Source organism: Lissotriton helveticus, chromosome 3_2 (assembly GCF_964261635.1).
Source record: "Lissotriton helveticus chromosome 3_2, aLisHel1.1, whole genome shotgun sequence".
NCBI lineage: Eukaryota > Metazoa > Chordata > Amphibia > Caudata > Salamandridae > Lissotriton > Lissotriton helveticus.
Window position 1 is genome coordinate 45,609,566 of NC_136062.1, and position 12,507 is coordinate 45,622,072.

The 12,507-nt window shown below is 53.1% G+C and overlaps 1 protein-coding gene across 3 annotated transcripts in view; it reads left to right on the top strand.

Moving 5' to 3' along the window:
• The window catches only part of CEP152 (centrosomal protein 152), a 1,079,595-nt gene that overhangs the window by 211,044 nt on the left and 856,044 nt on the right, over positions 1-12,507 (top strand). The gene's annotated exons all lie outside the window — the stretch shown is intronic.

Below are 12,507 nucleotides of genomic sequence, written 5' to 3' on the forward strand. Positions count from 1 at the left end.
ATTATGCTTGGAGTTTGGGGGGGAGGGAGGCGGTGGCCTGAGCAGTGGAGTACAGTTGTCTGTAGAAATTCACCATGATCTGTATCAGTTTCGCTGCGGAGGAGTGTCGCTGGCCCTCCGAGTGCGAGTCTAGCATGTTGGTGATTTTTGACGTGGCGTGCGGTTTTTGGAGCAGTCGAGCTAGCGTTTTTCCCAGGTGATCTCCCTCCCTGTATCTGCGTGCCTGGGTCTCTTTGCCCAGAACCAGGGTTTCCCTAATTGCCTCCTATTGGAAATCGGATAGTTTCTTGCGTATGCCTGCCAGAGCGGCAGCATCACCAGAGCTGTGGAAGCAAGCCTGGTGTGCGGATATATTGTTCTCGAGCGACTTGAGTGTTGTGTGAATGGATTTCAAAATTCCATGTTGCTTAGCTAAGCATTCGCCCTGAATCACCTCCTTAAAGGCGTCCCAGTGAGTAGCAGGTGACATAGCTGAGTCCGTGGTTTGATCAAAATTGGCTTGAACTGCTGGGTGGATCTCTTCTTTAAAGGCGTAGTCCCTTAGTGCTCCCGGGGGCAGACGTCAAGTGAACACCTTCGGGGGGGCACCCGGAGGGTGTATGATCAGCTGCACGGGAATGGTCCGATAGTGTGTGCAGCAGGTGGGTGACCATAGTTTGCCATAGGAGAAGATCCCTAGTTACCAGCCAGTAGTCTCTCATTGCAAAACGGAGCGTGGTCCAGGATAAACATGTGCCCGCACGGGTATTGGGGTGGGTGTGCCTCCAGATGTCCACAACGTGATTATCTTCTATAATAGTGTTCAGGGTAAGGGCAGCTTGTGGATGTGGGCTCCTGGAACTGCCCTGCCAGTACATGGTGTCTATAAGTGGGAAATTGTAGTCTCCACACCAAATCGTTGTCTGTGAACCAATGACGGAGATCAAGTGCCAGACCTTAGTAAAAAAAATCTGGGTCGTCCCCATTAGGGCCGTGGATTGTGGAGAGTGTGATTGGGTGACCCTTCACTGTTGCTGATGCACTGTTTTGTATTCCAGGCCAGGCCTTTACAGATAAGAATACATGTGCCTCTAACATAGTTGGAGTATGTAGCTGAATAGGCGGTGCCCCACCACTTCGTGAGCAATGGAGGGAGAGCCCGACCCATCAAGTGGGTCTCTTGGAGAAAACAATTGTCTATCTGATGTCAGTGAAAATAGTTGTGTACCAGGCGGATTTTCCTGCTGTCTTTAAGGCCCCTAACATGCCATGTTATAAGCCTTACTGAGGCCGGGCTACCAATTTATGTATTTGAGGTTCATGATGGGCTTCAAGATTGGATGTTTCCTAGACTGAGGAAAGTTGTTTCCTATGTGTGAGTGAGCACGATGTCTGGCGTAGCTTATGTAAGTGCAGAGGACCATGCTAGCAGTGTCGTAGAACATAAGCAGAACTTTCAAAACATTCACAGTGGACCCACCCGCCTCATACCCCCTCCCACCTCACACACAAACCTCCCAATCAGGTTAAGAAAGACCCCCCCCCCCCCCACACACACACACATCTTAAACATCTGGGAATCATCCCTGGGGATAGTGGAGCCGCCGCATGTACTAACCCACCAGTAAAGGCTGGGCTGGTGAGTGTGGATATGTAGGTTTGGGAGCCCATAAAGTACAGAGCTCACGTTCTGTGATGTATTAGAGCCTTCTAGTTAACTTTTATATAAACAACATTCTAGTCATGTATAGTCTAGGGCAAATGATTGGCAGTGTCTTAAGGGGCGCAAGCCCTCCTACACCGGACAGTGTCCACATTTGCATAAGATAAGTTCGATTAATGCCAAACATTATTAGTCATTGTCGCTGAGCCGAGCGCCTGAGAAAGTGTGCGAGGGTGAACCTTGCTCTGGTTTGGACTGTACCTGCTTCCTGGTGAACTTGAGGGCCTGTTTTGGGTCTGTGAAATGGTGCGTTTCCCACCATGTGCTATGTGCAGTTTAGCTGGATACAACATACCGTATTTCAGGTTAGCTTGCTGCAGCAATCATTTGGCCGGCTGGAACTCATGCCTGACTGCTTGTACCGCCATTTTGAAGTCAGGGAAAAAGGATAGGCTTTCCCCCTTATACTGTATGGGACCCTTTTCTCTGGCTGCTCGAAGGACTGTGTCCCGATCTTTATAGTTCAACAGCCGAGCTACTATTTGACGAGGTGGTGCCCCTGGGTGCGGATGTGGTCCTGTGTCCTGTGTGCTCTCTCAATGATAAAGACTGGGGAAAGCTCCGGCCCAAAAAAGTCTTGCTACAATGTTTCTACAAGTCCTCCGTTCGTGAAATAGCTGTTGATTCTGGGACACCAGTAATGCAGAGATTGAGCCTTCTCGAGTGGGCTTTGAGATTTTTGTTCTTCTGCCTTATGAGATCTAGGACTTTGTCCATTCGCAAGAGGTGTTCAGATGTGGTGGCCTGGGCATCGTCTGATTCGCTCACTCTCATTTCTAGATGGTCTAGTCGAGAGTCATGTGCGTGAACTCTAGTCTTCACTTTGTCCAGGCGTGCTGTGCCGAGGTCCAGTTTGGCATCGATGGTCTTCACGCTGGATTTTACCTCCAGCATGATGTCTTTGAGATCTAGATCTTGGTCGCCAGGCTCACCCAGAGGATGAGAAGCAGGTGCAGCGTCTTTTTCGGATTCCTTCGGCTTTGCAGCACGCTTTTTCTCAAAGGGGTGCATTGACTGGCGTCCCTCAGGTTTCCCCATGTTGTAAGAGGGTAGCTACTGCCAGTGGGTCCCCAAGCCGGGAGAGAGGGGAGTGAGAGAGGGCTGGTGCGTGATAGGTTGCCTCTAATCTGAAAGTACAGAGCTTACTTTGGTTCGACCTTGTTGTGGAGTAAATAGTCGTTCCTGCCCTCCCCAAGCATGGGCTGGGTGCCTAACATCCCTCACACACTGCCCGACAGGCTGTCCGATGATTTCTGTGGAGGAGGGGGGAGAGCGCCGTACTGTGCCAGGTGCCTGGAGATTCAGCGAATTGGCCGCTTGTGGTAGCACCTCTAGTCCTTTTTTCGCACTGATTCCGGCGCTGCTGCCTTCTTGGCTCCAAGCTGTGTTTTGGTTACGCAAATGGCACAGTGCTTATGAAGGCCCTGACCTTGCAGCCCCTTCCAAAATATGAGTCCCGTTATGTGTAGCCGGCCTTATTCTCCCGAGTGTAGGCACGCTTCAGTTCGGGGATCTTGGACTTGCGGCCCTCTAGATTGCCCTCTGTGGGACATGCACTGTCCAGCCGTACCTCCACTGCCGGCTCGCTCGCGGTATGCCCGGCGTTCCAGGGGATTACAGGTTGCGTGTCTCGCTCTCCCTGGACCCGCGCAGGTCTCTTACCTAGACTGCCGAGGCCGGGTCTTCCACGACCAGGGACCATCCCCGAGCCACCGACTGCAGCCCACCGCGGGCGATCAGCAGCGGACTCGGCACTCTCGATGTCCATCTTCAGTCTCTGCACCCGGTTAGGCTATTGTGCCGGCAAGGTCTGCTGCGACACCCCGGGGCGCCACCATGCCCGTGCCCGGGCTGTCTTCAGGCTACACAGGCCGCCCAGCCTGCAGCCGGCACCCGCAGTCCTGGGGTGTCCGCAAGCACAGGCAGCGGCTCTTTTCCTGTCGGATGGCTTCACTGCTGTGTTTACGGCATTTGTGCTCATCGTCGCGGTTGAATGGGTTACCGGAGCGTATATTTGCAAAGGATTCTGTGCTTGGCCGGTAGAGCTCATCCTCTATGCGGCCATTTTGCAACGCTGCAAAGCCACGCCCCCAGGGCCTGCCATCCTTAGTCGCACATTAGGGGTGTGCAGGGACAGTCCATGCTAAACAGGAGTCTTGTGGTTGGTGGTAACGGGACAGACCTCTATCATAACAGAAAATCAAATGGGAACTAAAAAGGAAGCTTAGAAACTCGCAACAACATATAAATTACAAACATTTCCTACAGTGGAGTTCTCAATGGGACAGTCTGGAACAAAACCCAGAAGTAGAGGCTTGAATTACTCAGAGATCTTAAACGGGAAATAACAGAATGAAGGTCCTACGGAAAAGTAGACACAACCCTAGGATACAAGATATGTGGAGGAGTGTCGATTATGAAAATATTGTATAAAAAAGTAGACGTGAGAACAGTTAACTCTCATACTATACTTTCTATCCTCGAGAAGGAAGAGAAGATAGAGGTGAAGGAGGAGTGAGTGAATGTAGGAATATGGCTCTTTATAAAGTGGACCAACATGAGGACACTGTGTAAAGGTCCAGGCAACCCATATTCATTTACAGAGACAAAAATGATAACACTAAATGCTTTCTTTTGTGGTAGTGTGGGCGAGCAGTTTTTGCTTGTCACAGGATAGTGCTAAGCATTTGTTCAATCAATCACTCAATCAATCGCGATTTATAAAGCATGGCTAATAACCCCGTAGGGTATCCAGGTACTTGCTGGTCCCCGAGGCTTATTCGAACAGTCCGGACTTGAGGGTCATTCAAAATTCTGGAAGTTAGGTGATTGTCCTGCGGTGCATGGGCAGGCTGTTCCAGGTCTTTGCTACGATGTGGGAGAAGGAGCGTCCTCGACTTCTGCTTCGGTAGATGCGGGGAGTATGGGCAAGTTGTTATACTCTCATAGGCAATCTGTGAGAGACACATTCAAGAATAAATCCAAGACCAATTCAGAAATAGAAGTCCTATGTTCGAGGGTCAGTGTGCCGTAGATAAAACATTTTTTGCATAAGTCTGCCATCTAGTGTTGGGCTCGGATGATTACAAGTTGTTTTTGTTCCAAGAAGTTTTCTTCGAGTCACGAGGCTGTGTGACTCCTCCTCTTGGTCATGCTGCGCATGTCATCAACGCCATCTTCACATTGTTTTTTTCTGCCGACTGGTTTGGATGTAATATCTTGCGCTGTGGTTTGAGACTCCATTGGCTCTGTTTGGTTCGTTAGTACATCTCCACACAACTGTATTGTCTTGATTGTGTAGTTTTATTGCGTCTGAGCGATCACCCTTTCTACACTTCTACTGTCCTTCAGAGAATGACCTGCTAATGGAACGCACTCCATTCTGTTTTTATCCGAATTGTCACTCCCAGTATCCCTATTCCGACTAACACTCCGTTTGCAACCTATTCCTCTAGTCCGATCATCGAGAGGAAAACTGTGAGGCCTGCAAGTCTTTTAATCCAAAAAGACTCTTTGTGATCGACGTGCTCGACACAAAGAAATGTAGTGCAATCAAGCAGCCGATGTACCGGACGTCTTTGGTCGTCAAAAGAAGGAAGACGAAGAAGCTTCAGCAGCACATGAGGAATCACTGTTGATCCATGATTCCGATTCCAAATCCCAATCTGATCACGACTCGACCACTCTTCAGCCAAGCACAGAAGCATTAGACAGTGAGTACTTATACCCCTGATCCAAAGCATCAGCTCTGACCAAAAACACTGTTTACCCTCCGCTACTGCAAAAAAGCCATGGCGTGCACTGAAGAACTGATACGAAATCCCCACCTTCTGGCTCAGCCCTGAAATTTCAGCCTGCAGCAGGGGCCTCCACCTTCTCGACCTCTGGGTCTGCAACACCTCCATCTTCGGTCTCGGTACCAAAACAAAAATGTTTCATTTCGGATCCGACCACCGCTCCAACTAAGTCGAAGCTTCCTCCGCTGAAATGTTTCCTTTTAAACCGAAATCTCCTCTGGAGCCAATACTTGAACAAGTTCATGAACCGTGCTCGACCTGAATTAAAAAATGCTCCAGATTCAGCCCGGAACTGAAAGAATAGTGCTTCAACCAGCAAAACCTCACCCTTCTAAGTAGCAGTTGTCTTTTGAACAGCCTCTAAAGAAAAAGTAGGATGCTGCCAATAGACCATTGAACATCCCTATTCCACCTTCACCTACCCCAAAAACTATCTACTCCACCACCACACTCACCACAGTTATCTGAGACAGGTGACATGTAATTACAGCGGTTAGATGTGCCACAACTCCAGTTTCTGGTTGTAAGATATCATTACCAATACCAAGTTTAAACATTCATTTAGCCCATCATCTACTCTTCATTCACAGGAGGCTGAGAAGAGTACTGAGCTAAAGGTAGCTGGCTAGTTGATAGGACAATAGAGTATGAGAATGTTTGTAGCCTCCAACTTTTCAGGTGTCTAACAGATTGGATTTTTAGGTTTAATATTGGAAGGCACCCTGCTGCTTATTATCTCCAAATGCGAAGACTATTATTATTATTAATAAAGGTGTTGGAAAATACAGGCGTTATGATGACTAGTGACAATGTTGTTTTTGTTTGCTCCTTTAAAGAAGCTAGTCACTTGTGGACCGAAGCACCGTGCTGTAGATTTGGTATTGATGCTTAAACACTTGAATCATGTTCATTTCTGCTATGTTATGCATTTACTGTCTCTATGGAAGAGGTGTGGCGCAGCGGTCAGGGCGCCTGACTCCGGACCACGGGGTTTACAGTTCGATCCCTGGCGCCGGTTAGCCCAGCACCACGAGACTCTGGGCAGTAGTTCGCTTAATCTTCCAGAAGTCCTCAGTGCCGGGACACCTCTCCGGAGGTAGCTGTGCGCTTTACAAATGCTGGTATTTCATTCAATTTAATTTCTGTGTGCAAATGGAGTCAGGTTAAAATGTATGGTTTTATTTAATTCGTCCTAATGTATTTTCAAATTTAACATTGGCTTTGGAGCAAAAATGCAGATCACCATATACCTTATGACTCCAATGTTGACTAGTTGGCTCAAACTTAATCTCCCACCGCCCTGCCCTCTACCTTCACCCTGCCTGTAAACAATACTGTAGATCTGAAAGAGATACGGTAGTGATAGATTCCTTACCTTAGAATATCCCCAGGCGTCAGACTGGATCGGAATTTTTTGCGTAGCAGTACCCATGCGCGTCGGTAGGCGTCGTCTGCGGCTCCGTGTCCGTCGTGGGCGCCGTGATGACGTCGTTGGAGTACTTGGACGCCGCCTCTGCGTGCTGACGTCAGTTCTTCTTTTTTCCGCGCCAGCTAGCGCAGATCTGGAAAAAGTTGTACCCTAGTCACTTTTTGACTATCCTTTTGAGATCCTTTTTGATCCATTTTCGAAGGCATTCGACTCCGACGGTGCCGGTAGGGATGCCCGTGTTCAAGCCCTGCGCCGACTGCAACCGACTGATGTCGGTTACCGACCCCCATCGCCGGTGCCTGCACTGTTTAGGCCTGGACCATGACGACAAGTCCTGCTCCTACTGCCGGGCCCTGACGTCTAAAGCTAGACGGGAGCGGTCCCGTAAGCGACTCCAGCTTCGGAAGTCTGCCCCGCGCCGCTCGAGGTCCCGGTCCGAAAGGAGGTCGATGGACCGGTCGCGGGACCGGAGCCACCACAGTTCCGGGAGTCGTCATCGGTCTTCGGGCTCGAAGTCCTCAGGTAAGAGGCACAAGAAGTCGAAGAGGCATCATCGCTCTTCTGACTCCCCCCGACGCTCACGCGACGCGGCCGGGGGTTCGGGCGACACCGGCCTGCTCCATACCCGCCGGTCCCTGGGCAGAACGCGGCGCCGGAGGAGATCGAGGCCTTCCTCTCGGCCATGAGGTCCCTCACTCCTCCGTCGGGATCCGCGGCGCCTTCGGGCCAAGCGGTTCCGACTTGGTCCCCACGCGGGTCGGGCGCTCCGGCCCCGGCGCCGTCGGGTGCTTCGGCCCCGACGCCATCGGCGACTTCGGTCCCGGCGACTTCGGTCCCGACGCCGAAGGGCCCCTCTGGTTCCGGTTCCGGATCCGGGTCGCCGCCGGCGGTGTCGGCCCCAAGGGTGTCGCCCTCGGCGCCGTCCGAGGACGACGTCGTCCTTGGTCCTGCCCTCGATTCGGGCACTCGGCGCCGCGCCGCTATCGACGCCGTTTGGAGATTTCTCTTTCTATGACCCGTCTCCATCTTTTGAGCCTGAGTACCAGGCCGTGGGTGATGAGGAGGATTGGGAGGGGTCTGAGGACCCTCTGGCACGTGAGTATCAGTCTTCTGCGGACTGGACAGGAGAGCTTGGGGAGGCCAGTGACCTGGACACTTCGCCCGATACTGGTTTTGTCTCCCCTCCTAGCGTGGCTTCGGAGGAGGGGGCTGCTTATAGCGTGGTGCTGATGCGGGCGGCCAAGGCCCTGAGCCTTGAGGTCCCCGTCGCGGCCCTGAGGACTAACCTCCTTACTGAGGTCCTTAAACCGCAGTCAAGCTCGGCCGAGCCTCTGCTGCCGTTTAGTGAGGCCTTGTCAGACGTTCTTTTGGGCACTTGGTCCAGGCCCGCCACAGGGCAGCCTGTGGATAGGTACGTGGCCAGACGCCACCGCCCGGCTCCGGATGACCCTTGCTTTCTGTCTACCCATCCCACCCCTGAGAGCCTGGTTATCCAGGCCTCCAATTCCCAGACCGCATTCCCGTCGGCTCCCCCCGACCGGGAATCCAAGAGGTACGAGACTTACGGGAAAAAGGTATTCTCCTCCCTGAGTTTGGGATTGCGGTCAGTCAATACCACGTGCCTCTTGGGCCGCTACACCCACTCGTTGTGGGACACGGTCACGGCCGTGCTGCCAGAATGCCCGTTGGAGGTACAGGCTAAACTCGGCCAGGCCCTTGTGGAAGGCCGGGATGCGGCACGGTATTCCATCCGGTGTGGACACTACCGACTCTAGGCAGAGCGATGGCAACTACGGTGGCGATTCGTCATCACGCCTGGTTGAGGTCCGCCAATTTCTCGGCCGATGTCCAAAACACACTTATGGACATGCCGCTCGATGGCCGTCGCCTCTTTGGCAACAAGGCAGACGATGCACTTGAGCGCTTTAAGGACTACAGGACTCCAGGGCTACGGCCAAGTCCTTGGGCCTCTCGGCCCCGCGCCAGCAAACTGCTGCCTTTCGTGGCCAAGGATGGGGCGCCCCCACACGTTCTGCCAGCCACGTGCCGCAGACTACCATCCAGCGCGGCGACGGTCGGGGACAACGGTGAGGCCAGTCCACACCCGCCCCTGCAGCATCTGCCTCAAAACCCTCCTAGTCCGTGCTTTCAGGCCCAGGGTTCGCCATCACCACCTTCACTGGCGCACGGTCACATCGGAGAGGTGAGTGCTGCAAATCGTCTGAAGGGGCTACTCCCTCCCCTTCGAGGTGACCCCTCCAGCCATGCCACGCAGTACCACCGCGTGTCGGGGGATCACTTGCAACTTCTGCAAGAGGAAGTTATGGCCCGCTTGGCCAAGGGGGCCATCGAGCGCGTTACTGGGCCAGAAGTAGGGTGTGGTTGTTACTCCCACTACTTTCTGGTACCCAAGAATGGCAAAGGGGGCCTACGCCCTATCTTGGACCTACGGAACGTCAACGGCTTCCCCTGGAAAGAGAAGTTCAAGATGCTGACATTGGCTCAGGTTTTGGCTGCCCTAGACCCTGGAAACTGGATGGTAGCGTTGGACTTGCAGGACGCTTATTTTCACATCCCCGTCCTGCCGGCCCACCGGCGTTACCTGCGGTTCACGGTAGGCCACGAGCACTTTCAGTTTACCGTGCTCCCCTTCGGCCTTACCTGCGCCCCACGGGTGTTCACGAAAGTGATGGCGGTGGTCGCAGCTCACCTGCGCAGGTTAGGGGTTTCAGTCTTCCCCCTACCTCGACGACTGGTTGTTGAAGGCGGGCTCGCCCCAGACAGTTGTCAGCCACCTCCAGACTATGGCCGACCTCCTGCACCTGCTGGGGTTTCCATCAATGTGCCGAAGTCACACCTGTGTCCCTCTCAGAAGCTCCTCTTCATCGGAGCGGTTCTAGACTCGGCGCAGTTTCAGGTTTATCCTCCCAAACAGCGGGTTTGGGATATTCAGGCTCTGATTCCGATCTTTTAGCCGTTCTCCCGAGTCTCGGTCAGGTTGACGTTGCGGCTTCTGGGGCTGATGGCCTCCTGCATCCTTCTGGTGCATCACGCCAGGTGGCGGATGTGGGCTCTGCAGTGGGACCTGAAGTTTCAGTGGGCCCAGCATCAGGGCAACTTGTCCGACCATGTCTTGATTTCGGAGGGCACTGCAAGACAGTTGCAGTGGTGGCTCACGGACCGCGATTGGGTCAGCGGCAGATCCCTCTCCCTACCCCAACCGGAGCACGTAGTTCTGACAGACGCGTCCCTCCAGGGCTGGGGAGGCCATATGGGAGAGGCGGAGATCAGAGGCCTCTGGTCTCCGGCGGAGTCCCAGCTCCACATCAACCTTCTGCGGGCGATCCGACTTGCACTGAAGGCATTTCTCCCCTCTTTCCGGGGGAGTGTAGTGCAGGTGTTCACGGACAACACCACCGCCATGTGTACTGCAACAAACAGGGCGGGGTGGGGTCGTGGACCCTATGCCAGGAGGCTCTGTGCCTCTGGCAGTGGCTGGAACATCAGGGCGTGACTCTGGTGGTTCAACACCTGGCAGGTTCTCTGAACGCCAGGGCGGACGAACTCAGCCGTCGGTGCATGATGGATCACGAATGGCGTCTGAACTCAGATGTGGCGCAAGGCCTCTTTCAGCAGTGGGGAGAGCCTTGGTTAGATCTATTCGCCACAGAAGAGAACGCGCAATGTCATCAGTTCTGCGCGTTGGAATTTCCAAGGCGGCACTCGCTCGGCAACGCTTTTCGTCGCGAGTGGAGTTGCGGTCTATTGTACGCCTTTCCGCCTATACCACTTCTGCCCAGAGTGCTGAAGATCAGGCGCGCCCGGGCCCAGGTTATCCTTGTGGCTCCGGACTGGGCACGAAGATATTGGTATCCAGAGCTACTCAGCATGTCTGTCGATCCCCCGGTTCGTCTGCCTCTTCAGGAGGACCTTCTGTCACAGCAGCAGGGGACGGTCCTCCACCTGAACCTGTCCAGTCTCCACCTACAAGCTTGGAGTTTGAGCGGCGACAGTTGAGGCCATTTGACTTGCCTCCTGAAGTCTGTAATGTCATTCTGGCAGCCAGGCGTCCCTCCACAAAATCGGTATACGCCTGCAGGTGGAATAAGTTTGTGGCATGGTGCACAGCAAAGGCTGTGGATCCACTTTCTTACCCTCATTCAGAGGTTCTCCTCTTCCTTCTTTCTCTTGCCCAGCAGGGCTCTGCTCTGGGCACTATCAAGGGCTACCTTTCTGCCCTTTCCGCCTTCTTAAGGATACCTGATCAGCCATCCTTGTTCAATTCCCCAATTGTAAATAGGTTTTTGAAGGGCATCACGCACATGTTCCCTCCTGTTCCGTTCGTGATGCCCCAGTGGGACTTGAACCTTGTACTTACTTACCTGATGTGTGCTCCCTTTGAGCCACTTCATAACTGTCCTCTCCGCCTTCTTACTCTGAAGACTGCTTTCCTGGTTGCCATCACCTCTGCCAGGAGAGTGAGTGAGCTCCAGGCTCTTTCTTCCAAACCTCCTTTCCTTTCTGTCCATCCTGACAAGGTTGTGTTGCGGACAAGACCTTCTTTCCTGCCCAAGGTAGTCACAGCCTTCCACGTCGGGCAGTCCATCACCTTGCCCACCTTCTTTCCGCCTCCGTATCCCTCGAAAGAGGAAGAGAGGCTCCACCGTCTGGACCCAAAACGTGCGCTCTCATTCTATCTGGATCGCACACGCCAGTTCCGGGTGGATGACCAACTCTTTGTTGGTTACGCGGGCGCTAAGAAGGGACGGGCGGTGCACAAACGGACCATCTCTCGGTGGATCGTGTTGTGCATCCAGGCATGCTACTCATTGGCTAAAAAGGAACCCCCTCTCGGGCTGAGGGCCCATTCCACTCGGGCCACGGCAACTACTACTGCCCTGGGCCGGTGAGTCCCCTTGCAGGACATTTGTCAGGCAGCTACGTGGGCCTCGCTGCACACGTTTGCAAGACACTACTGCCTGGACAGCCAAGTCCGGAGGGATGGCTTCTTTGGCCGTTCCGTCCTCCAGGACTTTCTGGTGTGATTAATGGTTTGCAGACCCACCACCAGGGTTGGTATTGCTGGGGTATCTATTCTAAGGTAAGGAATCTATCACTAACGTGTCTCTTTCAGATGCACAAGTTACTACTTGTGTAACGATATATCTGTAAGAGACATTAGTTAGTGATAGATTCCTTACCGACACACCCATCCTCCCCGTTCTGCGAACCGATATCTAGGGTTAAGGTCATCCCCTTTCAGGGCCCTAGTTTCATGGCACCAGGCTTGGTTCTATCATGGCTCTGCGTATCTGGCGTGGAAAAGCTGTGTATAAGAACTGACGTCAGCAGACGGAGGCGGTGTCTTAGTACTCCGACGACGTCATGACGGCGCGGACGACGCCTACCGAGGCGCATGGGTACTGCTACGCAAAAAATTCCGGATCCAGTCTGACGCCTGGGGATATTCTAAGGTAAGGAATCTATCACTAACTAATGTCTCTTACAGATATATCGTTACACAAGTAGTAACTTGTGCTTCAGTGTACCACCTTCCAACTGTTCATCCTTTGAAAGGT